The 25,103-nt window shown below is 38.2% G+C and overlaps 1 protein-coding gene across 3 annotated transcripts in view; it reads left to right on the top strand.

The window, feature by feature from the left end:
- SQOR (sulfide quinone oxidoreductase) overlaps positions 1 to 25,103 on the top strand; it is a 58,710-nt gene that overhangs the window by 3,290 nt on the left and 30,317 nt on the right. The window contains exon 2 of one of the 3 annotated variants that reach the window (XM_027870035.1): positions 18,035 to 18,092. The exons of 1 other annotated variant lie outside the window; for it this stretch is intronic. The gene's annotated coding sequence lies outside the window, so the exon portion shown is untranslated. Of the gene's footprint in view, positions 1 to 18,034; positions 18,093 to 22,255; positions 22,348 to 25,103 lie in introns of those variants that run through there. One more of the 3 variants, XM_027870036.1, reaches the window with a different exon arrangement.

The raw sequence follows: 25,103 nt of genomic DNA, 5'->3' as shown, positions 1-25,103 counted from the left end.
AGACACTGGAATGGTTTTCCCTTTCCTTCTCCAGCTCATTTTATGGATGAGGAAACTGAGGCAAACAGGGTTGAGTGACTTGCCCAGGATCATACAACCAGGAAGTGTCTGAGGTCACATTTGAACTTAAGTCTTCCTGATTCCATCTAGCTGCCAAGGAGTTTTTGGGATAGCTTTAATTGTTAAAAAGGTTTTTACTTATCCTGAACCTAAATCAAACTCATTCTATCCTCAAGGGCCAAGCAGAAAGTCTAATCCATCTTCCACAGGACAGCTGTGTGCTGAGGCCTCTAGAGATAGTTTTGTATGTCCTGTTTTTGGTTTCCAAGAAACTTTAACAGAATAGCTCCTGTTGCCTCCAGGGATAAATATTGAGCTCTAGCCTGGATCTTATTTAAGTTTTATATAATAATTTTCTACCAGGGAGAGTCTTTATGCAAGTAACTTGACTGGCTCTAACAGAAGCCAGCATTTATGTTTTAAGTGAGTGACATTTTATCATGGCATTTAGAGCAGGGAGGGACCTTGGGGATCACCTGGTCCAACCCCCTTCATTTGTAAGATCTGTAAACTGAGGCTCAGATGAGGTGAGTGAATTCCTACGAAGCAGGAGAGAAGGGGATTTGAACTCCATCTGCTGACTTACCAGGCAATGAGGTACAATAGTGGAAAGTGTACTGGATTTGGAGTCAGAGAATGGGGTGGGGATAGAGAGGTTAGGCCTGGCTCTACTACTTGTGTGACCTTAGACAAGTCATTTAGCCTTTCTTGGTCTCAGTTTCTCATCTGTAAGATGAGGGGGATGGATGAAATGACCTCTAAAGTTCCTTCCAGTTTAAATTTATAATAATAAATAGCACTTATGTAGTGTTTTAATAATAAATAGCACGTGTATAATGCTTTAAGGTTTGCAAAGTGCTTTACAAGTGTTTTATTCTTGCAACTATTATTATCTCCATTTCACAGATGAGAAAACTGAGGCAAAGACAGAAGTGAAGTGATTTGCTCAAGGTTGCACAGCTAATCAGTGTCTTAGGCTGAGTTTGAATTCAGGTCTTCTAGTTCCACATCTGGTGCTCTATCCACTGGGCTATAGTCTAGCTGCCTATAATCTAGGATCCTGGGGCTTCAGATCTTCTTTTCACTATCATGCTACTTGCCTAGATTATTGTAGCAGCCTCCTAATTATTATCACTACCTCATCCTTCACTATACCAGTCCATCCTACTGTTGTTAAAGTAATGTTGTTTAAAGAGAGAACAGACCATATAACTCCCCTACTCAATTACCTCTAGGATAAAATATAAACTTCCTTATTTAAATTAAAAAACCCTACACAGCCTGATTCCAACTCACCTTTCCAGCCTCAGTAGACATTCTTTCTCCTATACTCTAGCTCCATCCAAACTGCCTTGCTTTCTGTTCCTCACCCAGGATACTCCATCTCCCACCTTCATGCCTTGGCGTTGGCCATCCTCCATATTGGAATATACTCTCTCCTTACTTCCATCTCAAGAGTCTCTGTCTTCTGTTAGGATGCAACTCATGCACCATCTTCTGCATGAATTTCCTGATCTTCCCAATAGCTTGGTGCCCTCTTTCCAAAACTATCTTGTAATTTAACTACTTTGTATATATTATTTATCTTTATTCATCTTATATTTATGCTACATCTATTTTTATATGTACTTGTCATCTTCCCCATTAGAATTTAAGTTCTTTCCAAATAGAGATTATTTAATCCTTTGTACTTCTATCTCCAGTGCCTGGCACATAGTAAACACTTAATAAATAATTTTTGATTGATTTGATTGACATGGACTCCACAGACAATCAGGGGACATAATCACTGGGCTTTAAGCCTAAGTTTTACTTTGTCATAAAATCATAGGGCTGGAAGGGACCATTTAGTCTGACCCCCTCATTTAACAGACAAGATAACTGAGGTGCAGAGAAATGAGATGATTTGTCTACCTTAATGGGTGATGGAAAAGCTGAGACTAGAATTCAGATCCTCTGTCAATCCATTGCACCATACTGCCTCTTATTGGGATTGAGAGCAGATATGTTCATCCCAATGGGAGAAGATTTGGTTTTCCAGGGGTTTGAGGTGGAAATGTAGAAGCTCCCTGTGTTCCTTCATGACTAGCACAGTTCTCAGCTCTTTAGATAGAAATAAATCCCCAGGAAACGCTGTTGGGTGAGAAGAATGTTTCAATGGTCAAAATTTCTTAGAATATTTTGCTGGGATTTCTCCTTGGTACTTAACTTGCTCTCCCATCTGTCATAGTTATTTTTGCACTTGGTCTTTCCGCACTAGTTTGTTGTACGCTCCTTGACAGTAGGAACTGTGCCCTCTATCTTTGTTTCACTTGCATTTAAAGACAGTGCTTTGTATATAGTTCTCAAAAGGAAAACTTTTCTCATTATGCTTAAGCCATCAAAGTCCGGACTCCTCAAATCTGTACATGCAGCTAATTGAAGACAGGGTATCTGAAACCATCATTTCTCAAGCTTTGCTCTCAGGACTCTCTTACACTTAAAATTTATTGAAGACTACAAAGAGCTTTCATTTATATGGGTTATAGCTATTAATATTTACCATATCTGAATTTAAAGTTGATAAAATTGAAAAACATTTATTTATTAGTCATTTAAAATAATATTAAAGTCATATATGCAAATGTAAATAATATATTTTTATGAAAAATTACATTTTCTAAAATAAAAATAACTTAGTAAGAAGAGAGTGGTATTATTTTATGTATTTTTCAAATCTTTTTAATGTCTGGCTTAATAGAAGATAGCTAGATTCTCATATTTGCTTCTGCATGTTTTGGTTGAAGTATAGGAAGAAAATCTGTCTTCACACAGACAAGGAAAAGGAATATTTTAAGAGGCAAATAATGTCTTGGTATTATTGTGAAAATAGTTTTGATCTTGAAGACCCATGAAAAGGTAACAGAGCCTCTCAAGGATCCTTGGACTAAACTTTGGGAACTGCTCTTCCAGACAAATCATGTAAAACTTTAATGCATCCTTGTCTCATTGTGCTTCCATTTAATTTTGATCCCTAGACATTGAATTCTTGGAAATAATTTGACTTTTCTAACTGTCCAACTCTCCACCTATACTTTGCTTGTTAATAATAGCACAGTTCAGCTAAGGATCTAAAAGAATTCCTGTCCCCTTAAAGGGGAGATAAACATTAGGATGCCCATTTTATAGGTGGAGGAAAATCAAGGTCCAGACTAAGAAATACTTTGTCACTTCAGTAAAATTAACTTTATACCAGAACTTTTGATTCCAGATTACTCCTTTTTTTCCCCCAAACACAGGAATAAATTTATTATAATAATCCAAAGAACCACAAATAATGTATAAGTGTGTGTACAAAATGTTGCCCCTCCCCTCTCAGTCAGTGTGCCCTGACCGGGGCCCTGCCCCCACTCTCTACCACAGGGGCTGCCAAAGAGCCAACAAATAATGCTCCCTCTGCAGTTGTAAACAACTTGAGTGACCCAATTAATTGCCTAAATTTTCCTTTTTCTTGATTAGAGTTGGGGGAATTCTATTGTCTGAAATTTTGTTTTTTGAGCATTTCTTATTTATTGCATTGATTAACGATATTAGCCATTTCTTTTGCAACACTTGAACATTAAGAAAACACAAAAAGACAACCCACCAAATAATGCCCCCTCTCCAGTTGTTTACAAAGAAGTTTTCTCCTAAGAAATAGGTTGTTATATCCATTTTATATATGAGAAAAATTGAGGCTCATAGTGCTGAAGTACGTGAATTTACATTGGGGTCATCCAGCTAGTAAGTATGGGAGTTGGGGATGGACCCCTGGTCTTTAGATTCCAAGACCAGAGTTTTTTTTTTGCACCACATCAAGTTGAGGTAACAGATGCCTATGAAGGAGTGTTTGGGATAGTGAATTTCTCATTGGTAAATGGGAAGCCTGAAAGAGAGTAATTGATGGATAGAGTATGGGGCCTGGAGTAAAGAAGACCTGGGTTAAAATCCAGCCTCAGACACTTCCTAGTTGTGTGACCTTGTTTGCCTCAGTTTCCTCATCTGTAAGATGAGCTGAAAAAGGAAATGGCAAACCACTCCAGTATCTTTGCCAAGAAAACCCCAAATGGGGTCATGAAGAGTCAGTGGGACATAACTGACAGGACTGAACAATGACAAAGAGCAAATTATTTATCATACATACACATATACATGTATATATACACACATGTGTGCATGCATATGTGTAGTGACTTTACTGTCCTTTGGAAAACCAGCGCCTGCAAAGGCTCATAATATGGAAGGGAATGAGGGAACCAGAGATCTTCAAATCTGGTTCCCCATCCTCACTCCCAGATCACCAGCCAATACATGCAGGCTTTTTGGTCTTTGGCTGTTGATTTAATCTTGTTCTCTTACTAGAGTAGTCACCTCCAAGCTTAATGTTTAGACAAACATTCAATATTTAAACTTCTCTGGGGTAGAGACCTGCCATATTCTCCCACAGGGTCAAATAAAAGAGAACCGTGAGATTGCTCCATTTAAAAAGCTTATTTGTTAGCTGTGGAGTGATCTAGTGGCTAAACATATAAGACATTGACACCATTAGTCACGAAGAGGCAATGTGATACCATTAGTCACAAAGGTAGATTGCCAAGAGACAGGGAGTAGCATGGTGAATTCCTGAATTACAACATATTCTTGATTTTCATGACCCAGCACTTTTCTCATCTCTTACCCTGGTGTAGGACCTAATTTAGTATATATTGAGTAATCAAAATTCCTCCTTCCTGTTCAGTAAAACCATTTATAAGGCCTGGGTAATTACCAGGACTCTTCCTTCTCCTTTATTGTAGATCCAGGGCTGGTAGGGACTCCAGAGGACGTTTAGTCTGATCTATCATTTTTTATGCTCAGGGAGTGCTGCCCTATGAACCAACCTGGCACCAGGCCCTATTGATTCTTCAAAATGTGGCTCATTTCTTTCCTTCTCAGCATTTTTACTGTTATCACCTTTGTTCAGGCTCCTATGACCTCACTCACACCTGGACTACTGCGATATTCTCTCTAACTCTTTTCTTCCCCAACTTCTCATTCTTCCTACACACTTATCATGCTAATCTTTCTGGAATGTCAATTTCATCCTGTTTCAGCCCTGTTCAGGAATCTCTATTGGTTACCTAATGCCTCCAGATTAAATGAGATAACATATATAATGAACTGAGCAAGTCTTAAAGAGCTATGTAAATGTTTATTGTTGCTGTTGTTATTACAGAACAGAGTCTAAAATCTTTAGTTTGACGTTCAAGGCCCTTCACAATATGGTCATATCATACCTATCCAATCTTTTTGCCTCATCCCTCCCCAACACATACTCTTTTTTCTAGTTGGGTCTGTTTTCATGAAGAAACACTACTCTTTCTACCCAGATGCCCTGGCTGACACTTAAAATGACAATGCTTCGATCCTCCAGTGGATCTATGACCTTGTCTATCCCCTCTAGATCACAGATTATCCAAACCTTCCCATCCTGTGCTGCTCTTGTCCATGTCTTCCCATAAGTTCATCACAAAGAGTCTGCTCCAAGAGTCTGTGTTAGGGGACTTTTTGGTGTCCTCTTGATATTGCAAAGATCACAATAGGGCACTTGAGTTGTCTAATCGTCATCCCTTGTTTAACAATTTTTTTCCCTTTTTTATTCTAGTAGAGATACCAAGGTAAGATTACAGGGGCTGGTGTCCTATACCATACTCTGCTCTGTTCCTAGTCATTTGTGCCAGATTCAGTGCTAAAGAAGCCCAACTTTCAACTAGGGGGATTAGGCTCCCCATTCTTTTATTCACCGGCTTGATGACAAATCTCCATCCTTAGGGTCCTTAGGACACTGATAATTATAGTAAAAGTTGTGGCTCATAAGTGTGAGAAAGCGATGGGGAAGGGAAGTAAAAAGGTTATCAGGGAACAAACATGAATGAGGTATGGGAAAGGCAGACAAATGCTAAGCGCAGAAAGAAAGAATCACAGTGTGCATTAACAGAATGATTTAAACAAGATTCAGTAACATAACTACTGTTATAGTTTGCTGGGAAGTCAGTACAGTTGTGTCATCAGGACATAAAGCAGTTTAAAAGGCTGCTAATTAGTCGCTTTATATTTTACCCTGCTTGGGCACTATTTGATCAACTCTTCTGGTAAAATAGACCAAACCCCTCTCCTATCTCTGGTCATTTTTTCTAAGGACATTAGAGTAGCTGTCAAGTATTTCTTTCTTGTCTCTAGCCTGCTCCTGTTAATGCCCAAACAATAATCAATAACTCCTTTGGATGCTATTGCTGCCATCATGTTAGTGGAGAACTCATAAGGTTAGTATGTACCCTGTGAGGAATCACAAAGAGCAAAGGCCCTCAGGGGCTCCCAGCAAAAACTTGCTTGGTTAAGTTCCCTGGCAATAGCTGGCATACTGGCTGGCTCACCATGACACCAGGATGGAGAAGTATCCTACCCTTCTTTACCCCTTTACTGGAGTCACATCTTGCTTTTATCTGGAGAGCCATAGGCAGGACAGTGCCAGCTAGAAATCATTTGTTCTTTTAACACATGCAATACCTTGCTCCCTGTTGCTGTCACATGGCTGTGAGGGTGGAGTTGATGACCACTGGACTAAGCAAGGCCTTTTACATCATATCAAAACACCAATCCTTTCAACAGTGGGTATATCTATACATATATATGTGTGTGTGCGTGTGTGTGTGTGTATGTATATATACATGCATATACACATATACATATATATAAACATGGCTATAAGCAGGTTCCTCCTAAACTTCAATGTGATTGACTGGTACCAGGCAGGGACCAGGCACACGGTCCAAGAAGTAGTCCCTGTAGGACGATACATCCAAGTTATATGATTATTATGAGCCTGATGAACATCAATAAACATGAACATTTATCAACACCGAAGAACAAGAAATGAGGACGGCATATGAAACTCTGAATCTTTATAATGTTCATCTTATTTTTTAGAATATTTCAAATTTAACATGATAGTTTCCATGCTTCCTTGCCTGTCTACGTCCTCTTCTGAGCTTCCTAATTTTCTGCTCTGCATATTTTAAAAATGATTCATTGCTTCCCCTAATTCTAACTCTATTTTCTTTATTTTCTTCTTTTTTTTTGGTATCACTATTACTATACATCTCTACTTCCATAGCTACCCTCATATAAGTTTTCCCTCTAACAAATAAATATAGTTAAACAACCTTTTCCCCCAACCTTTGCAGCCTTTCCCCCCAACCTCCTTCCCTTAGTGAACTCTATGTTCCAATCAAACTAGACTAAGAATTTTGAGATTTTGTTCTACACGCTTCCTCCTCTGTGCTTGTGTAGGTGATGCCCATACCTTGAACAAACTCTTTCTTCCTTTCCACCTGTTTAAATCCTTTTCCAATCCAGGTCCAATGAAGGTGCTACCTTTTCCAGGAAACCCTCCCTGATCCCACACCAGTGGAAAGTGACCTCTTCTTTCTCAAAATTTCCTACATCACCTTTTCTTGATCTCTCCTTGGCTTATCTTAACATACTATCTTGTTTCACACTTATTTATGCCCATATTATATCTTCTTTCCTTCTATGGTAGCATTGTATGCTCCTTTAAGGCAGGGACTGTTTCCAAAGAATCATAGATCTAGAGAAAAAGGGATCTCAGAAGTCTTCCAGACCAACCTCCCTATTTTATAGATGAGGAAACTGAAACCCAGAGAGGTCAAGTGATTTGTCCAGCGTCATACAGCTAGTAAATGTAAGAGGTATGACTCAAATTCAGATCCTGTGGTTCTGAGTTCAATCCTATTTCCAGATTAATTTTTGTATTTTTGTTGTCAGTACAGTACATGGCATAAAGCAGGCAGTATAATAAATATTGGTGGAATTGATGAAAGTTGATTTTTCACTAGCTCACAAGAAAACAGCACCCTTTGGATCAAACAGAATTTGAAGTCCGTTATTGGTACCATCTTGTCCTTGTTATTGTTAAGTCAGAGAATTTGGCCTCCTCCTGTATTATGGCTGAACTCTGATGAGCTGGCACATACTTAGGATAAATATCAAAGCCTTGTCAATTTCAACAAAGTTTGATTAGATATGCTAACATCCCCTAATGAGGATATCATCCATTAAGCACACCATTAATATAATGATCAACATGAACATAATCTAATTTCCTGATGGTTATCAGCCATCTAATTAGCTGGTACTAATTAGCTTGTTAATGACATGTCTCAGCAGACATTGGGTTGAGCTTTCTTTCATAAGCAGTATCAGACATGTGAATCCTTCACTTTGCAAGCATCTCCATCTTCTAGTTGAAGCATTCTGTGAATAATAACAGCAGCTGACAATTTCTCTAGGACTTTAACGTTTCCAAAGCACTTTATGTTTATTGTCTCATTTCAGGCACCCAACAACCCAGTCAGGTAGGTTCAACAGCTACAAGTATTACTAGTCCATTTTTTTTTTAAAAGTCAACAACAAACATTTGTTAAGTGGAAAACCAAAAATAGAAAACCAAATATATAATTCCTGCCCTCAAGGAGCTTACAGTTTAAAGGGAATGACAACATGCAGACAGCTATTTACAGTATATGGAAGATATATACAGGACTGGGAAGGGACCTGGAAAGTCCTCTTATAGCTAAGTTTTGAAAGAAGCCAGGAAATCTAGCAGATGGAGTTAAGGAGAGAGAACATTCCAGGCATGGGAGACAGCTAGTAAAAATGCACAGAGTTGAGAGATGGAGTGTTGTGTTTGAGGAACAGCATGAAGGCCAATGTTCCTGGCTCATAGAGTGTGTGCAGGATAGTCAAATATAAGAAGAACTGGAATGGTAGGAAGGGGCCAAGTAGTGAAGGATTTTAAAGGACAAAAAGTGGAATTTATATTTGATTTTGGAGGTAATAGGGAGCCACTATAGTTTATTATAGTTTATTTTTGGGGGTAGCTAGTCAGTTGGTGCAGTGGATAGAGTGTTGGGCCTGGAGTCAGGAGTTGGGCCTGTGTTAAAATCTGGCCTGAACACTTTTTAGCTGTGTGACTCTGGGCAAGTCACTTAATATCTGTGTACTTCAGTTTCCTCATCAATAAAATGGGGATAATAAAACCCCATACTTTCCAGGGTTGTTGCAAGAGATCAAATGAGATGATGATTGTAAAGTGCTTAACACAGTGCCTGGCACATAGTAGGTGCTTAATAAATGCCTATTTCCTTCCTTCCTGATCCCAAGTCCAACAGTCTTTCTTTTCCACTACATTGTCCCTGCTCAGTGAAGATTATAATCTGTTTCTAGGTAAAGATATGTGGAAAGGGGACAGTAATTTCAAATTATAGAAAAACTGGGAAAAAAAAGAAAAGTAATTGTTTTGAATCCAAGGTTAGAGAGGAAGTGTGGCATTGTGGCTAGAGAACAACCAGCCTTGAGTAAGGGTTCAAGTCCTTCCTGTGATACACACTGGCTGAGGGACCCTGAGTGTCAGCCTTCAGTCCTTCCCCCCCCCCCCACCCAGTATAAATGCAGAGTCATAGACCTATCTTGGTAGAGGGAATCTCCACGCTGGAACTTCTCTTCATAAATGAAATCTCAATTCCAGGACAAACCTGGAAATTCTAAATCAATCAATCAAACAAACAAAAACCCCAACCAAACAAAAATAAAACCCAAGCCAAAGCAAGGTTAGAAATGTGGAAACTATTTGAGGCAGGCAAAACATTTACCCAAAGCTCCTAAAATTTTAGTTTTCCCTCCTACAGTGGTTTAGTCCTTGTGGTTCACCCTGACAGTAGGACCTGGCTATGATGGAGAAGGCAGGCTGTACTGCTAGAATTTATGGTGCTTCCTTCCATTTCCTTTTTTTTAGCATTTTAATCTTTGAATATAACATTATGCTATTGTTAATTTTTTGAACATTAATGTAAGAGGAAGCCTGACATGGCCTATTGGGCTTGGCTTCTGGAAAACCTGGGTTCAAATCCCAGCTCCCACACTTAGTTGTGTAATCATGAGTGAGTCAGCTTCCTCATCTACAGTATGGGAATAATGATACCTCTTGTACCTTCCCCACAAGGTTATTGTAAGGCTTCAATGAGATAATTAAAGCTTCATGTTGCAAATCTTTAAAATGCTCTATAAAAGTCAGCTATTATTCCAATGAAATATTTCTAACTTTCTAGAAAGTTAAAAAAATTGACAAAAAGAATTACAGAATCAGAGTGATTTGGAATTTTTTTTTTTTTGGCTGTCTTGAGTCTTGTATCTAAGGACCAAAACCCCCATCTCCAAAGACTGTCTAGCTTGAAAATTGAAGTCAATGGGAACATATAAAGCCCTTTCACATCTTATTCCAGTGTATACGCCTAGGCTGATGACCAGTTACACTTCCCAACATAACTTTGTTTCAGTCAGACTGGCCTATTGGCTATTCCCAGTATATAACATCCCATCTTCTGCCATCCAGCCTTGGCCTGGGAATGCTTTCCCCTCTCCCCTCTGCCTCTTGGAACCTCTTTTCTTGTTGTTCAGTTGTTTTCAGTTGTGTCCAACTCTTGTGACCCCATTTGGGGTTTTCCTGGCAAAGATCCTAGAATGGTTTGCCATTTCCTTCTTCAAAGGATTAAGGCAAACAGAGGTTAAGTGACTTACCCAGGGTCTTGTTTTTTGGTCATTTCAGTCATTGCATGACCCCATTTGCTATTTTCTTGGTAAAGATACTGGAGTTGTTTGTCATTTCCTTTTCCAGCTTATTTTATTGATGAGGAAATTGAAGCAAAAAGGATTAAGTGACTCATCCAAGGTCACACAGAGAGTTAGTGTCTGAGGCTGGATTTGAACTCAGGTCTTCCTGACTCCAGGCCGGCATTCTATCTACTTTATAGATCAGCTTAAGGGCCACCTGCTAGAAGAGACTTCTTCGCTTGTTGTTATAGTGCTGTCCCTCATAATTACTTTGTGTTTATTTTGTAAATATTTTAAAACATGTGTTCATACCCCTTCCCCAAGTAGAATGTAAACTCCTTGTGGGTTGGGACTTGATTTTTAAATTTTTTGTCATTATCATTTCAGTACCTAGAACAGTGCCTGATGCACTGATACTTAATAAATATTTTTTGAATTGATTCAGATTGAAAATAGAAGTTCACTTTTCAGCAAACTATTCTTACAGGCAAGGGGATATTTTATAGAGACTTTTTATTTTTAAGAAGTAGTAGTGTGAGGTAGTGGCTAGAATGATAGCCTCAGAGCCAGGTAAAGCTGGATTCAAATAAGGGGTGTCCTTGCCAGTTGAAACCTCTTTGGGAGAGTCATTTGTGAAATTTTTAGTGGGAACATTTACAGCTCCATAGTTGGTAAGTCATGGGCTTGATTTATTGTCTTGTTTATTGTCTAGAGTAGACTCAAGGTGGTGTATAATGCAGATTAAACTGAAAAGTAGATGTACAATTTTTCTTGGAAGAGTCTCAGTTAAACATTGACCAACACGGCCCCAGTTCAAGTTCCATTTCTGACATATACTGGCTATAGGACTGACTCTGGGTAAGACATGACTGAAATGACCAAAAAACAAGATCCTGGGCAAGTCACGTAACCTCTGTTTGCCTTAATCCATTGAAGAAGGAAATGGCAAACCACTTCGGGATGATGGGTAATTCTCTTAAGCCTCTAATTTTCAGAGAAAATGATGAATTACATTGTTAGAGGGCATTTCCTCCCCTGAAAGTTCCAATGGGAATGAAATTCCAAGTCCAGTCTTTACCCTATTTATTTACAGTGCATTATTTGAAAGTACTTGAACTGGGAGTTGGAAAATTTGAGTTCTAGCCCTGGCTTCTCCACCTGCTACTGGCTGGGTGATCTTGGGCCAGTCACTTTTTTTTTTTTTTTTGGCCAGACGGGAAATGACAAACCACTTCAGTATCTTTGCCAAGGAAACCCAAATGGGGTCAACAAACAGTTGGATACAACTGAAACAACTGAACAACAGCAACTTGTACATGCTATATACAGTAGGTGCTCACTAAATAGATGTTGATTAATTAGCTCTTTAAATAGCAGGAAGGGGGAAGCTAGGTGGCACAGTGAACAGAGCACTGGGCTCCAGAGTCAAGAGGACCTCAGTTCAAATCATCCTCAGAAGCTTACTAGCTGTGTGACCCTGGACAAAACACTTAACCCCATTTACCTCCAAAAACAAACAAAAAAATAAAAGGAAGGTTGGACAGTCTGCCATGTATATTAGAAAGAAAAAAACTGTACTCTTCCCCTTTATCTCAGTTTTTGTATAGAAAAATTCAGGTTAGCCTACTGCTGGGTCAATTTAGGGGTAGGAAAGGGAATGGGCATGTTATTTCATTAAGATAGGGAACTATCGGGCGAGGAAACTCTCTCTACCAATGCAGGTCAGCACATGTTTTGCAGCTTAGAGTCTTTGAGAGTAACTTGTATCTCTGAGATGTCACATGACTTTTGTCCCTGGTTTGCAGATACCATGTGCTAGTGGTAGGACTTGAATACAGGTCTTCTTGGTTTAAAGGTCAGCTTTTTATCCAATATGTGACAAGCCTCTCTAGGTTGACTTGTTCCCCATAATGTGTAATAATAAAATAGTAACATGTGTAATAACATGCAAAGTATGTGTATTTTATAACTATATTTAGATTATATTTTTATATGCACTTATTGTCTCCTCCAATAGAATGTAAGCCTACTGCAAGTAGGGATTGTTTCATTCTTTGTACTTGTATCCTACCACAATGCCTCGAATATAATTTGTTGTCGTTTAGTCATTTTTCAGTCATGTCCAACTCTTCAGGGTTCTGTTGGCAAAGATACTGAACTGGTTTGCCGTTTCCTTCTCCAACTCATTTTACAGGTGAGGAAACTGAGGCAAGCAGGATTAAGTGATTTGCCTAGGGTCACACAGCTAGGAAGTGTCTGAGGGCAGATGTAAACTCAGGTCTTCCTGATTCCAGGCCTGGTGCTCTATCCACTGTGCTGCCTGGCTGCCGCTGGCATATAGTAGGTACTTAATAAATATTTGCTGATTGATTGAATATCTACACTAATTAATTTTCCAGCATTTTTGAAAGTCTAGCAATATGTGCCTCTTTTTCCCCCAACCTTTAATTAATAGAAAGGAAAGATATGATTTTTCTGGGTGAAGGTGATAGATATCTGGAGTTGACATAGAGCAGAAGGGCTAGAGGGCAATAACAGGATAGATCAGACACTCTGCATTTAATATGTTCTCTATCTTCTGATTAAGAATTTTATTCCAAAAATTGTACTCAAATTAATTAAACATAGTGGAAGAACTGACTTGAATCAGAAGCCCTGAGTTCAAATTCTGATTCTGCCAGTATGTTACTCTTGTGACTTTCGGCAAATGTTTAACCTCTCAGCCTCAGTTTCCTCACTTGTGAAAAATGAGAACACTGTACTAGATGACCTCTAAGGTCCCTTCTAGCTCTGTATTTACGATCCTGTGATCTCATGATCAGCATGGAATATTAAGCAATTACTAGATGTAGAATATTGTCTTAGTTGCTGATGGAGATACAGACAAATAAAAAATGGTCCCTATTGAGGTTATACTATATTATACTACATTGAGATTATACTATAGCTATGTTTTAAGACTATGAAGCTTCTAGTTGATAACTACACATAATTACAATATTATGTTAATACTTCCACTTCAGTAGGTCTCTGTGATCTTCTCAATGTGGAGACTCCCTCCAGAAATATAGGTCTTGTCTCATCTACTCCTTATCCTGTGAGATTCTTGTCTGGGTCTCCCCATTAATCTTCCGTCAATGATCCACCCACCATGCTGGAGAGCTTTAATATTCCATAAGTACCAGTTCTGTTCTTGGGTCATCCTTCTTCTATTCTTGCTCTCCCTACATGACCAGCCCACCATCTTTTGTATACATTTGAATACATTAACTGGATGATATCTTTACTTCTTAAAAGCACTGGAAATATAGTACACTTTACTTATGTCCACCATGGATCTCTCCATTGCTTTTTGTGTCAACCGATAATCTGATTTTTTATATACACATGCATACATCTATACATTTATCTAGATATAGGTGGATGTGTATACACAAATGTATGTCTGTATATATAAGTATATATCTATGTGTGTATATATACACATATACATACGTGTATGTGTATGTATATATATATGTACATATACACATATGTAATATACACACATACACATATACCTTCCATCTCTTTTCTCTTTCAAACTTCTCTCCAGCCATGGTAGGAAATAAAAAACATTTCCTGAATCTCTTCCATAGACTCACTCATAGATATTCATAGATCAAAAAAGTAAAAAAACCTCACAGTCTGTGCCAGGTTCCACAGGCAAAGAAGCTTAACGCCGCCCCCACCCAAAAAAAGACAGAAATGTTTTTCAAAAGTTGCTTTCCAGCTACCAGTTCAAACTGCCTTTTCCAAAATGTTTTATCTGGCTTTTGAGATACAGTAATGGCATCTATAGTTTCTGTGACAGAGCCTTGTGAAACAGTCAGGACAATTCTATTAAGCCTAAAACTCCCTCTTTATCACTCTTCTCCATTGTTCCAAGTTCTGCCCTTTGGGACAAAACAATCTAATCTTCTTTCAAATGACAATCTTTCCAGTACTTGAAGACAGCCATCATGTGCTCCTTGAGTCTTCTCTCTAGGCAAAACGTCCTCAGTTCCTTCAACCAATTCTGATAGGACATAAATTGGAAGAATTTCATCATTTTGTTACTCTCTCTAGGCATCATCCATTTTGTCAATGTCCTTCCTAAAATTTGGTACTTAGAGCTGAGCACAATACTCTAGATATGGTTTGATGATGGCAGAGTACAGAGTACAGAGGCAGGGTGATCACTTCTTTATTCCCGGAAGCTGTTATCTCTCCAAAGACATCTGAAAATGCATTCACTTTTCTTGTCTTTCATATCACACTGTTGGTTCCTATTTAGCTTGCAGTCTAGCTCTCTGTTGGGCAGCTCAGTGGCACAGTGGTCCTGGAGTAGGGAGGACTTGAGTTCAAATTTGACTTCAGATTCTTACTAGCCATGTGACCCTGGGGAAGTAACTTAACCCTGTTTGCCTCAGTTCCTCATCTGTAAAATGAGAAGGAAATGGCAAACCATGTCAGTATCTTTACCATGTAAACCCCAAATGGGGTCATGAAGAGTTGGACTCAACTGAAAGGACTCAACAGCCAGATCTTTTTCAAACTGCTATTTTAGCATGACTCTTCTGTATTTTTACTTGTGAACTGTATTTCTTGGACCCAAGCCAAGTATAATACTTTACATTTATCTCTATTACATTTCACTTATTGGAATTAGTTCAGTTTTTTTTAACCTGATAAGATTATTTAAATATCCTAACATTCTTAGATAGCTAGCCTTCTTAGCTTTGTGTCATTTGCAAATATGATGAATATGCTCTTTATACCTTTATCAAAGTCATTGATAAAAACATTACATAAAGCCCAAGTCCAAGCCTAGATCTCTGGAGTGTTCTACTGGAGCTTTCTGGCCAAACTGGGACAATTCATGCTGGGAACCATTAATGATGACTCAGATTCTTAGAGTTCAACCAGTACAGATTTTGCATATTTATTCTGTTGTCTAATTCCTTTCTCTTCATTCATTCCATGGGAATAACATGAGGTACATTATCAAATACTTTGCTAAAATATAGGTAAACTGTAGCTATAATATTTTCCTGATCTACTAGTTAAGTAACCTTGTTATAAGAGAAAATAAGGTTAGACTGGCATGACCTGTTCTTCATGAAGTCATGCTGGCTCTTTGTGTTTACTGCTTTCCTTTCTTGATGTTCACTAACCCTCTCTTTAATAATATGTTCCTGAAAAATGAAGACAAACTTCTTTTCCTCTAGTTTACAAATTCCTTTCCCCTTTCCCCTTCTTGTTCCCTTCCCTCTCCTTCCACTCCTTCTTCTTTCTCTTTTCTTCCTCCCTCCCTCCCTCTCTCCTTCCTTTCTCCCTCCCTCTCTCCTTCCTTTCTCCCTTCTCTTCCTTCCTTCCTTCCTCTAGTCCTGCCATTTCTTATTCTCCATGATCTTTCAGATAACTCTGACAGTGGTTCAGCAATGGCATGTTAGTTAACACGGTACCTGAAGATGAAGTTCATCTGGCCCAGGTGACTTGAATTCAACAAGAGCAGCTGAGTGTCTCCTTATTCTCCTTATTTACCTTGGGTATCAACTCCCTATGATTTATTTTATTGTCCAAAAGTCATTCTCCTTGGCAGAGAAACAGAAGCAAATTATGAATCAAACAGCTTCGCCATCCCTGTCATTAGTTATTACAGTGCCCTTCTTACGCAGCACTCCTATTCCTTCTTTGATCATCCTCTTTCTCCAAATATCACTTTTAAAGTCCTTTTTAATTGTCCTTAGCTCTCCTCATCAGCCTCAGCTCATTCAGAGGTTCAACAATCTTGGGCCTAATTTGACAGGATCATGTCACACTTTTGTATTCATCCTCCTCTCTGAGCTCCAGTCTTGTTTCCCCAACTTCCCATTGGATGTTTCAAACTGTCTTCAAACTGCCATTTCTTTCTCCAGCTCATTTTACAGATAAGGAAACTGAGGCAAACAGAGGTTACATGACTTACTCAGGATCTCAAAACTAGTAAGTGTTTGAACTTAAATTTGAACTCAGGTCTTTCTGATTCCAGGCCCTGTGACCTATGCCCTGTGCCTTATCCACTGTGCCACTCAGCTGCCCACATTAAGGGCCTTCAAATAAATTCATACATGTTAAAATATTGCATTGTATTGGATACTGTAGCATATCCAATAGCATGTCCAAAACAGAACTCCCCCAAATCCACTCTTCTGAATTTACCTATTTTTGTAAAGGGCACCACCCTTCAGCCACCCATGCAATCTTTAAATTATCTTTGCTCCCCCTCCCCCCATATCTAATCAATTGCCAAGTTTTATCCTTTAAAATTTTTTTTTAAACCTCTACAACATCTCTTGCCTTCTCTTTACACATACAGATACCATGATAGTTCAGGCCCTCATCACCTCTCATTTGCACAATTGCAATAGCCTTCTACTCGACCTCACTTTTTCAAGTGTTTCTTCCACTCTATTGTTTCATAGCTTGCCAATTCCTAAAGCTCAGGTTCCTTGCTTTGTCATTCCTCTGCTTAACTTTCCCCAGTAACTCCCTCTTACTGCTAGGATCAAACAAAAACTTCTATGCTGGGCATTCGTAGCCCTTCACAACCCAACTCTGGCCTGCCTTTCCAGACTTATTATACATTTCTTCCCTTCATGCACTCTTTGATCCAGTCAAACTGGCTTTCTTACTACTGTTCCTTATACACAACATTGAATCTCCCTTCTTCTTGTTCCCATGCTTGAAATACAATCCCTCCCTCCTTCCCTCCCCTCTTTGCCTCTTAGGATTCCTAGTTTCTTTCCAAACTCAGATCAAGCACATGAAGCCTTTTGTGATCATCTTAGCTGTGGGTACCTTCCCCCCCTCCACTTCATCCCACGTATAGTGCCTTATTTTTTATATACTTATATGCACACATGTTGTCTTTCCTTATAGAATATAAGCTGTTTGAGGACAAGAACAACTTCATTTTTATTTTTATATTCCTAGCACCTGGCATAATACCTGGCACATAGTAGGCACTTAATAAATTCTTGCTTACGAATTGATTGTTAACTTCTCTTTGCTTCTGTATTCTGTACATGGCTTTTAGATATTTTGTTTGTTAGTTTTCTGTGTATCCACATTGGTCTTTTTAGACAGCATTCTCTTTCTTCTCATTGGTACTGTTTCCTTTGTCTCTTCGGAATTTCGTTCTTGACTTTCTTAGGATCATAGAATCATAGATTTAAAGCTGGAAGGGATCTTAGAGGCAATTGAGTCCAGTCCTCTCATTTTGCAGATGCGGAACTGAGGCCAAGAGAAGTTGCCCAATTTCAAAGAGCTACTAAATATCTAAGGTAGGATTTTAACCCAAGTCTCTCTGATTTCAAGTCTAGTACTTAATTTACTATGCTTAGCCTATCAATATCTCTGAGTCGACTTCATTTAGGAGTCAAAGTATCATCCACTAGGGAAATGAAGGATTGTGTTTCTCAATGTATTGTTAGATAACAAATAAAATACTATTAATGTTTAGTGTGTATTCAGTGAATGCTACTGGATTTTTTTGCAATTAGATTCAATTAGATAAAATCACATCGTTTGTTGTTGTTTTTTCATATTCAATACTTCATGATCCCATTTGAGGTTTTCTTGGCAAAGGTACTGGAGTGATTCGCCATTTCTTTCTCCAGCTCATTTTACAGATAAGGAAACTGAGGCAAATAGAGGTTACATGACTTACTCAGGATCTCAAAACTAGTAAGTGTCTGAACTTAAATTTGAACTCAGGTCTTCCTGATTCCAGGCCCTGTGACCTATGCCCTGTGCCTTATCCACTGTGCCACTCAGCTGCCCACATTAAGGGCCTTCAAATAAATTCATACATGTTAAAATATTGCATTGTATTGGATACTGTAGCATATTCTTGGCCACCATCATGGTGTTATTATAGTAGCATTCCAATAGATTTTTGAGATTCAACCAACTTTGAGACATCCTTCCTCATTTGTCATGTAGGATTAGAATTTTCAGTAAAACTGATCCAAGTGATGGAGGCTAAAGATTTATGAATGAGGTAATGAGTAGAAAACCCTTTGTCAAAGCAAAACACTGAGTAAATATGAGTCACAACAGAATACAATTGTAATACAATAGTAATTAATAAGAACACTGAAATGCAGGATTCACTTTTGGCAAAATGTAATAGGTGAGTTTGTATATGGCAAAAAGCTCTGGATTTGGGGTATATGGGCCCCAATTTAAATCCCAGCTCTTCAATTTATAATCTGTGCTATCATGATTAAGTCACTTGTCTTTTCTTGGTGTCAGTTTCTCAATCTGTAAAATTAGGGCCTTGGCACCTTCTGACAGAGAAGTGATAGACTCAAGCTTTAGGATAAAACACTCTTTATGATGGTCAGTTTGGGAATTTGTTTTGCTTGACTATGCATATTCGTTTTAAGGGTTTTATTTTATTTTTCAGTGGGAGTTGGAAAGGTATGGTAGGAATAGGGGAACAGAAAAAAACGGAAAGAAAAAAAAGAAAGGGTCACTGAAGCATTTAAATGCACGAAAGAGAACAGAAGGAAGGTTAGAAAGAAGACAGACAAGCAAGATTGTTTTGAAAGTTGTATGTTGAGGGGCAGCTAGGTGGCACAGTGGATAGAGCACTGGCCCTAGAGTCAGGAAGACCTAAGTTTGAATCCAGCCTCAGACACTTCCCATTTGTGTGACTCTGGGCAAGTCACTTAACCCCAATTGCCTCCAAATTTATTTATATTGTTTATTTAAAGTTTATTTTAAATATTTATATTGTTGAATTTATTATATAGTTACAAAGAAAATAGAATTGTACATTAGAGATTGTACACTCCTTTTTCTGTTCTATTTATATAGGAATACTAATTTTACCTGGTGCTTGTCAAGTTCAGAATGAAAAAAAAATTTAAAAAATAAGAGATTTGTATTAAAATGATTTCTGACATTCCTTCCACCTTTAAATGAAGTGATTTAATGATTTGTCTTTGTTGATACTGTTGTTTAGTTGTTTCAGTTGTGTCTGACTCTTTGTGACCTCATTTGGGGCTTTTTTGGCAAAGATACTTTAATGGTTTTCCATTTCCTCCTCTAGCTCATTTTACAGATGAGTAAACCAAGGCAAACAGGGTTAGTGACTTGTCCAGGGTCACACAGCTAGTAAGTGTCTGAGGTCTGATTTGAACTCAAGTCTTCCTGACTCCAGGCCCAGCACTCTTATCCATTGTGCCATCTAGATGTACATTATTGCCATTACACTCTCCAAATTTTGTTTTCTCCCCAATTTGCTAGGGTATCAAAAGCCCTCATGTTTCCTCCTGACTTGCCCTATCAAAACATGCTTTATGGGAAGGATTTGAAAGTCATCCACCCTAAAATTTAAATTGATAACATCTTAAAGTGTTGTTGTTGGTCATTACAGTTGTGTTCAACTCTTCATGACTCCATTTGGAGTTTTCTTGGCAGAGACACTGGAGTGGTTTGCCATTTCCTTCTCCAGATCATTTTACAGATGAAGAAACTTAGGCAAAAAGAATTAAATGATTTGTCCAGGGTCACACAGCTGAGAAGTGTTTGAAGCCAGATTTGAGCTCAGTGAGATGACTTTCTAGTTCCAAGCCCAGTGTTCTCTCTACTTTGCCTCCTGTAATTACTCTCAAAGATATATGCTGCATGACATACTGCAGCAAAACCTTAAACTGAATTAGTGATGCTCTACCTGTGAAATTTCAGGCATCAATTATACAATCACGGATCATAGATTTAGAGCTAGAAGGTGTCTTAGAGGTCATCTAGTACAGCTTCTCTTATTTTACTGAGGAAGAAACCGAGGCATAGAGAACTTAAATGATTTGCCCCAAGTCACACAGGTAGTAAGTTGCAGGGCTGGGATTTGAACCCAGATCCCTGACTCCTAATCTCACACACTTCCCATTGTATGAGGAAAAATGTTATTTGGGGCCAAGGGGACCTTTCTAGAGTGCTTGAAATCATATTATGTCTGCTCTTTTGGTCCTGTTCTTTTTTTTAAACCAAAACTTTGTAGTTTATCTTCAGACTACAAGACTATGGAAAAGAAAAGTGCTTGTCAAGGATATAAAATCCTAGTAACTGTGGTCTTGGACAAGTTACTTAACCTTCTGGGCCTCAGTTTCCTCATTTGTCAAATGAGAGGGTTGGAGTAGATAGTTTTTGAGGTTCCTTCTAACTCTAAATCTATGACCTTATGAGCCTAAAACTATAAAGTGGGATCAAAGTAATTAACAGCTGATATGAGAAGCTTTTGATTTTTCCGTTGTTTATGTTTTCTTATTTGTTTTCGATGCACACATCAAAAATACTAATAGCTTTAATGTGCTTTAAGGTTTATACAGTGCTTTACATATTTGACCTTCACAACAACTCAGTGAGGTAGGTGCTGTAATTATCGTCATTTTAGAAATGACAGAACCCAGGTGGAGACAGGTTAGGTGACTTTTCCAGGGTCACATAGCTAGTAAGTGTCTGGGGCAGGATTAGAACTCATGTTTTCCTAGTTCCAAGTATAGCATTTTATCTACTGTCACCTAGGTGCCTCAAAATAATGGACAATGCAGTGAATGAAACTGAAGAGCATATCTGTATTTTCGGTCTCAAGATAAAACAATCTATGAATCTATGGAAGGTTTGTATTGTAGAACTGTAGAATTGTATTATAGAAAGAACTCTGAGGGGCAGCTAGGTGGTACAGTGGATAGAGCACCAGCCTTGGAGTCAGGAGGACCTGAGTTCAAATCTGAGCTCAGGCACAGGATACTCGCTAGTTGAGTGACCCTGGGCAAGTCACTTAACCCTGATAGCCTCACCAAAAAACAAACAAAAAATAAAAACCAAAAGACCTCTGCATTGAGAGTCAGAAGACCTAGATTCAAATCCTGACTATAATTTAATACATTTGTAATCTTGAGCATGTTATCTTGTTTCTCTGGTCTAAGGCAGGGGTGGGGAATCTGCAGTCTTGAGGCCACATGTGGCCCTCTAGGTCCTCAAGTGCAGCCCTTTGACTGAATCCAAACTTCCCAGGTTCTGTATTCTGGTTCTAACCTAGAGGGCCACATGTAACTTTGAGGCCACGGGTTCCCCCCAACCCCCTAGAAGGTTTCCTTATCTGTAAAATGAGGGGGCTGAATTAGATGGTCGCTAAGATTCTTTCCAGCCCTAAATCTATAATCCCATCCTATCTCTTGCTAAGAAAATCCCACATAGGGTCACAAAAAGTCGAACACAACTGAAAACTTGACTAAACGATGAACAGCAATTGAAAATAGCTGTGGCTATGATTCTAGCACTGGCTTGTTTGGTGGCCTGTTTAAATGTAGCCGGAGAAAGAATCTGTCTCTCTGTTCATTCCCTTGGATGAAGGCCAGTCAGGTGTCTTTGCCAACTCAGTCCAAGTACGTCCAATGTCATGTGATGGGGGAATTAGGAAGCATTTTAAAGGAAGAGACTGGAATAACTCCTTGTCACAAAAGCTGGGTCTTCTGGAACAGTGAAGCATTAAGTCATGTTAAGTGCCTGAAACTAACAGGAACTGATGTAAGTCGGAGTTTCTTATGTATTCTAATCCTATCTTTTAGAAAAACAACAAATGATTTACTATTTTCCTATTTGGACTGCACATGAAAAAAAATTTATTCTGAGGAAAGTTTGATTCTGAGGAAAATAACTGCTTTTCCAGATTTGAGGATGTAGAAATGAAAGAATTTTTATCTTATTTAAAATCAAAATTATTTTGCATTTAATATAAAATAGAGCATATAGCTTTTATTAAATGATATTTAAACATGCATTAATAAATTACATTTCATAGGAATAACAATGGCTGTAGGCTCAGAGCTCAAAAGTGGGATGGATTTTTGGGGAAAGCAGTAGATTTTCACTCACTAGGATAAGGGAAGATTGGATGCCTACTTTTTGGATATGCTTACAGGCAATTCTTGTTCAAATAAGAGCTGGAAGAGGTGACCTCTGAGATCTCTTTTAACTCCTGTATTTTGTGAATTTAAAGCCTTTTCTTTTTTAAAATCTAGATTTGTGATTTCATTCATGTAGGAAACTTCCAGGGTAGAAAGGTCCTCTGCAGATGCTGATCGACACCTGGGTTCTAACTTTTCATCCTAGCTTGTTGCCCATGGCATTGAGAAATGAAGTGACTTTTTTATGGTCACGTATATAGACTATATATAGGCTACATATATAATATATACATACATAAATATGTATGTGTGTATATAGTATGAGAGAGAAAAAGACAGAGAGAGACAGAAAGAGAGATGGAATTGTAGAGAGAGACAAAGACAATGACAGAAAGAGAAATGGGTGTGTTGGTAAATGTTTGACAACTGGCTTTAGGCAAAAAATATGTACACGACATAATCTGGGGGCAACTAGGTGGCACAGTGGCTAGGGAACTGGCCCTAAAGTCAGGAGGACCTGAGTTCAAATCCAGCCTCAAATACTTTCTGATCACCTCCCCAAAAAAAAAGGTTTAATCTGCATTATTAACATTTTCTCCATTGCTTTCTTAAGTCTAGACAATGAACAAAACAATAAGTCAAGCTCTTATTTGGAGCATTTGCTGATTTGTGAGGTATAAATGTTCACACTGAAAATCTTAACAATGGGCTCCTATAACTGGCTCCAGGAGATTTCTGTAAAGGAGTAAGAGGCAAGACTTGAACCCAGTCCTTCATTCATCCAACACTGACCTTCTATCTACTATGCCAACTGCTATGTGTCTCTACAAACAATTATGACAGAAATGTCAGCACTGAAAACTACGTTGTGTTTTTCACCTCAAAAGAACCTGGGAGTAAATGAGAAATGGGAAGAAGAATCATTAGAAATCAATTTGTTTACACCCTAATAGATAGGACTGCCATATACATTCATAGGTAGATGAGAGAGCTGGCAAGATTAGTGGTTCAGCGCTATTCTTTCATTCATTATTATTGATACCTTTTGTTTTTATACCATATTCATTTATTTTTTAAACATTTTTTCATTAAATATTTCCTAATTACATGTAAAATTTTTAACATTCATTTACATAAATGTATATATATTTTATTTCCCCCAATTACATATTAAAACAATTTAAAAATATTTTTTAAAGTTTTGAGTTCCAAATTTTGCCCCTCTCTTCCTCTCTCACCTCCCCACACCCTGACATGGTAAGCAATCAGATATAGGTTATACATGTTTAACATTCATTTTTAAAAATTTTGAGTTCTGGGGCAGCTAGGTGGCACAGTGCATAGAGCACTAGTCCTGAAGTCAGGAGGACCTGAGTTCAAATCCAGCCTCAGACCAAACACTTGACACTTACTAGCTGTGTGACCCTGGGCAAGTCACTTAACCCCAATTACCTAAAAAAAAATAAATAAATTTTTTTTTGAGTTCCAACTTCTTCTCTTCCTTCTTGTCCCTCCCCCACCTCTTGAGGAGGCAAGCAACATAGTATTGATTATACGTGTGAAGTCATGCAAAATGTGTTTTCCTATTATGCATGTTGCAAAAGAAAACACACCCACAAAAACAAGAAAAATAAAGAAAGTTAAAAAAAGTGTGCTTCAGTCTCTACTTAGAGGTCATCAGTTTTCTATCTGGATGTGAATGGTATTTAATATCATGGGTTCTTCAAAATTGTCTTGATCAGAGTAGTTAAATCTTTGACAGTCGATTACTTTGCAATATTGCTGTTACTGTGTACAATATTTTCTTGGTTCTGCTCACTTCACTTTATATAAGTTCACGTAAGTCTTCCTTGCTTTTCCTGAAAACACCCTGCTCATCATTTCTTATGGAATAATAGTATTCCATCACAATTATATACCAAAACTTGTTCAACCATTCCCCAACTGATGGGCATCCCCTCAATTTACAAGTTTTTGCCACCACAAAAAGAGCTACTATAAATATTTTTGTACAACCACATTCATTTCTAAATAACTCTCCTGTACCAGGGTGAGCATTCCCTTGTAGAAAAGATTAAAAGAGAAAAAAAAGTTCATTTAGCTTAAAAAAAAAAAAGCCAGCTAACATATTGATTGTATCTGACAGGATATGCACATTTTCATACCCATAATGCCCTATGTCTTCAAATGAGGAATTGAGGTGCTTTTTTTGTAACCCTTCTTTTGGGTGGGGTTTTGTAATTATATTTACTAAGTGTTCATTTTTAATTGTTCTTTCCATTTGTACTCTTATAATCATTGTACATTGTTTTCTTAGGGAATTTATTGGTACATTTCTTATTGTGTCTGTACTGACCCGGAGACAGAAATTGATCT

Source organism: Vombatus ursinus, unplaced genomic scaffold (assembly GCF_900497805.2).
Source record: "Vombatus ursinus unplaced genomic scaffold, bare-nosed wombat genome assembly UNPS02014794.1, whole genome shotgun sequence".
Taxonomy (NCBI): Eukaryota; Metazoa; Chordata; class Mammalia; order Diprotodontia; family Vombatidae; genus Vombatus; species Vombatus ursinus.
Note: the sequence above shows the minus strand (reverse complement) of the source record. Positions and strands in the feature narration are given on the sequence as shown.